The 5,346-nt window shown below is 31.2% G+C and overlaps 1 protein-coding gene across 1 annotated transcript in view; it reads left to right on the top strand.

Moving 5' to 3' along the window:
* LOC106686502 (uncharacterized) overlaps positions 1-5,346 on the top strand; it is an 86,319-nt gene that overhangs the window by 47,640 nt on the left and 33,333 nt on the right. The window lies entirely within an intron of this gene.

Raw genomic sequence — 5,346 nt, 5'->3', positions numbered from 1 at the left:
TCATTTTAACTAGACAGTTGGATGGTGACTGGATTAAATTAATCCTCCTTAGCCTCCTATTCATAAAGTATAAACATTTGTGTTTACATGGATAAAAGTTGTATTGAACGTAATTAATTAGCAAACACTCTAGAATCAAAATAAACAACGAACAAACGAAAAACGACAGGACTTTTTGAATGCCCTGGTAGCTTCAGATTTTTTGGGATTTCAGTATTCTTGACAAATAGAAGAAGACTCAGTTCGTGCTTGTAATACTCTGGCCTATCTCAGTTTGTTAATCATTTATTGACGTTATTGTGGAGCCGATGTATTTGAAAATGTCTACATTCGGTAACGATTTGCCATCCTCATTTACTTTCTATCTATCATGAGAATTTTGTAAAAAAAAAAAAAAAAAAAAAAATTATATGGGGAAATGACAGATCTCGATTTCGATTCTTACATTTTTACTCCAACTTCAAAAATGTTACTTTAAAATATTGAACGGTAAAAATTGGGTTTTGAAGATTTCGAATTGGACATCAGTATCGAGTCGGTAGGCTCTATATTTAACTCACTCCTCCAATATAACAATTCTTACAACTTTCCATACAGTAGCCACAACATAGGATCATGTAGTGCAGGTAGCATCTGTGTCAATGAAGGCAATCTATTTCAACTTGGTTACTCTGTATCAAATAAATATTTTCCATTTACTTTTACTGTTACAAAGCTAAGAGTAGTTGGTATATGCCCATGTGTAACCGCTACTTATCAATGCCTCTACAATTGTTAACAGATGATCACCAAATTGAGTAACTTTCTCTCCTTTATCATTTTCGCATCTAACTAAAACGTTCGAAAGTGTATAAGAGACGTTATGTGCTATTAATAAAAATAAATGAAACCTTATATATCTATTTCAACGAAAAAACAAAATCACCCTAATGACTCCCCATTTCTTGATGTGGGACAATGTAATGTCATGCCATAACCACCCCTAATGTACAACGAGTCCCTCAGCTAATGACCATGGAAAACTTCCAGCATTTCAAGGAATTCGTTTTAGCAAGAAGAGCATTTTCAACCTAAACCACCTCTTCTCGGAAAAATGGATTGTAGTTAATCCATAGATGTGGGCGCCAAAAAAATAAAATTGAAAAATTAGCTGTAGCTAAAACTACACAAATATCAGAACTCATCTGATTGCCCATAACTAATTATTGTATCCAATTTAGCAATTAGCAATTAAAACTTAACTAAAATAAAGTATTTTATACGAAATACCAAAAAAACAATTTGAACTCAGATAATTTTCATTATTTTAACCTCTATGGTTCCAGCCTTGATGAAGAACAAAGTGATGGGCCGTAGGGAGAAGAGGGAGGTAAAACGACAAACTTTTGAAAACAACAGTCCGTGATTCGAAACGAATTATATTGTTGCTGCAAACGAATAACCAAGGTTATTTTTGTTTGGAATAAAAAATTTCTTAAAATAGCAAAATGATATTTAGATTTGTTATTTTTATCTGCTATTAGCTAATAGGATGGAAAACTAATAGGAAGGTATTCTAATTTTGAACGTTTGTTTTATGATTTTTTTTCAACAGTACTTGATATTTTTTTTTTTTTTCAAAAAACGATTTATTCAAGTTTTATTAAAATAGTAGATCGAGTATCTCTAGTAGGGGGACAAGTCCACGATATTGAACTATTGGTCTTTTTTGCCAACTCTAGAGGTTTTCGCACAGTCCTATCCAAGAAGGAATGCAACTAAATAAATAGAGGCTGTTATAGCTGAGGAAGGCGTCACTTTAACTACCTCAAAATTGCAACAACGCCAATTCGAATCCGACCAAGGTGTGTTGACTCTTAATTCGTAGCGGTCCAACGAAACAAAAATCCAGCCCTCCTTGCTTTGGTTGACATGGTAAGGTCTAGGATAAACCGCCCGCCACTCTCTCGTATATAAGAAATTATCAAGTAAGGGCGGTAAATAGGAACTAAATAAACAATTTATTCTGGTAGGTAATCGAACCCATTCCCAGCTCCCAAGACTTGGACTGTATAGCAATGTGGGACCCTCGTCCTGTCTCTTATCTCATTTAATTTCTCTAATTCAACCTATAAAGTTAACTGAACATGTTTAAAAAAGAAATTCAATTAAAAACTATTGTTTATTAATCATCTCATCAAGAGTTAGAAGTTGCCACTAAAAGGGAGCCTCATGTGTGTGTATGAGTCCAGAGATTGAGGCAACATAAGAGCTGAGCTCAGGAGAGAATAATTTTCTGTGTATTGAAAAGAATATTAATGAGTGAGTAAATTTACCCCAGTACCAAGCAGAAGGAGGTATAAAGAGGATGAAGATCAAGGGAGAAATCAAGTTATACCAACCAGTTCATCTACCAAATTAAAATTTTATTCTTTATTAACTTAAGTTAGTAAATCTAGTACGGATGTGCATGACTGAAACGTATAAGGTATTAATGGGTAATCATTCTGAGAAGTTCGAAGTTTAAAACAAGGTGAATTCCTATCACCTATCTGATCAAATCTAGCATTAGAATACGTTATTATAAATGCGATGCATACCGAAAAGGGTTAAACTTGAGGTAGTAAAATTCCGGTTCTTGGGTATGGGTATACTGATGATTTTGTGTTATTGAAAGGAAGAACAACTTCTTAACATTTTTTCTTTTAAAATTTTTTGAGGTTAATCACTTCCATTTTAGAATGAATTATTTATTATTTATTCATGATATTGTACAACTTTTCGGGACCACTGTCCCATATTCATGCACTATAAAAACCTATAACAATAATAAAACTAACATAACACCAATCTTCATCCTTATATATTTTAATTTATACAATAATAATCACCTCTTGATTTCATATGGGAAATCTTTACCATTTGTGCATCTTTACTTCTCTCTGGTACAGCCATCATTTCTTACTACCTCTTTGGACCTTACCTCATTTCCTGTGTGCTGTTTGGTTACCTCCCTGTTTTTTATAAGTCCTGTTTTGTATTTAATATTAACTTAGTGATTTTTTATTTTTCACCTAAACCAGTTTATTTCATCAGATTTTTATGTTTTTATTTTAAGCCTATTTATAATATCTGCGTAATGTGTATTTAAGTGTTTAGTGTCAGTTTTATAGTTTACTGTGTTTTGTATGTTTTTTGTTATGTATATAGCTTCTAGATATCTTCTGTTTTTTGTATTTTGTGCTGTATCTATCTATATATACATAACAGGTTTATGTAAAAAATAAAAAATCACTAAGTCAATATTAAATACAAAACAGGGCTTATAAAAAACAGGGAGGTAACCAAACAGCACACTGGATATGAGATAAGGTCCAAAGAGGTAGTAAAAAATGTAGAATGATGGCTGTGTCAGAGAGGAGTAAAGATGCACAAATGGTTGACATGATTTCCCATATGAAATCGTGAGGTGATTATTATTGTATAAATTAAAATATATAAGGATGAAGATTGGTGTTATGTTAGTTTTATTATTGTTATAGGTTTTTATAGTGCATGAATATGGGACAGTGGTCCCGAAAGGTTGTACAATATCATGAATAAATAATAAATAATTCATTCTAAAATGGAAGTGATTAACCTCAAAAAATTTTAAAAGAATTGACTCACCAGACTTCCTAGAGAGATAATCCAGATTAACATTTTTTAAAATACAGCATTACGTAAATAAAATATTTGGACCGAAAAAGGATAAGCTAAGCGGAAAATTTAGAAGGCGATACAACACTTACAAGAAAGCTATACAAGAATTAAGGGAACTTTTTTTTTAATTTCTTTTTTATGATCCCTTCCCTGGTCATTTCTGACATATGGAGGGGGGCGGTTATCTACAGATGACCAATCATTGTGGGGTGTATTCTAACCATTGTGGGGGGTCGAGTTTTTCATTTTGTGAGACCACTACTCAATGAAAAAAGTCAACTATAGGTGGTATCGGCATTGAACCTTTTGATTCGCTAAGCCTTTAATATTATTACCTTAATTATTCTTTATCAACTTAAATCTCGCATATGCAATGGTAAAATTGTATTAACCACTACTAAGCAAGATTGTATCCTGTTTGGCACACTCCATAAAATCACTTTTTTTTTTACTTATTACCAAGCTATATTTTTATTTATAATGTTTAATTTATTTTATTTCCTATATAATATAGTCCACATCACTTATTTTCCAACACTAACACTCTATACATTAATTTTGATATCTTTTATTTTATTTAATTATGGATTATCATAATTAAACAAAATAATATATACGAAATATTATAATCGATAAACTTATTACTGTAATACAGAGTAAATTATTCATGGGTGAATAGAGAACACTCGGTACTATAAGGTTATGTTCCTTTAATAGATTCCGTATCCCGGTGACGGAGAATATTCAAATTAAATCTAGGCGCCTGGTTAGAAAGTTCTCGCCGCAACTAACCAACCGTGTGCCCTAGGAATCCAATTGAAACCGTTCCACAAGCGTGTGAAGGGCACTGTCTTCTGTAGCCGATTAACACGCTCCTAAACTTCGTAACTTGCTAAGTTTTAGTAACAGGGCAAGTTGAGTCCCTTAACGACTGCCTTACCTAGGGATACATTCTTTCCTTAAAGTACACTACGCCTCGAAAATTAAGCAAATAATAGCCTCTACAAAGGAAGTCTTTATCTCAACTTGCCATGAATGTTCAATGATAATTTGATATTCTTAAAATAAATTTTATGACAAAACAAATTTCGCCGTACACAGAATTTAAATTAAACTGAAAATGGGCGTTTCAAATAATGAGGATCCAGGGAGATAAAGCATGAAAGAGAATTAAAACGTAGGCTAATCTTCAATATTAAATTTATAAGAAAACAAATTAAATATATAAATTAGATACAATCTTAAAGAAAATAAATTTTAATCCTAAGTAGTAATGTGAGAAGATTGTTGGGAGTGTGTTCTGTGATTAACTCAAATAAGTAAAATCCTATTTTATTAGTGGGAATGTTTCGGCCAGAATTTCAGGCCTTTATTAGGGCTGAGAATAAAATAAAAGATGACAAACTTAAAAAATAAAAATAAATAAAGAGTAACTAAAAAATAACAGATAATATAGATACATAAGTTTTTTTAAAGAAAATACATAGTGTCAGTATTATAAAAAAACAAAATAAGTATTAGAATAAGCATTATTAAAATTATGTAAGATGAAAAAAAAAAAATTTAATGAAAATTCAGTAACTAAAAACATGTTTAAAATGAAATTTTTTTAAAAAACGAAATTCACTATTAATTATATAATATATCAAAAAATAACTATTTCAA

Source organism: Halyomorpha halys, unplaced genomic scaffold, assembly GCF_000696795.3.
Source record: "Halyomorpha halys isolate HHAL.00 unplaced genomic scaffold, Hhal_1.1 Scaffold4.1, whole genome shotgun sequence".
Taxonomy (NCBI): Eukaryota; Metazoa; Arthropoda; class Insecta; order Hemiptera; family Pentatomidae; genus Halyomorpha; species Halyomorpha halys.
The sequence above is the reverse complement of the archived record's forward strand: the minus strand, read 5'-3'. Positions and strand labels throughout refer to the sequence as shown.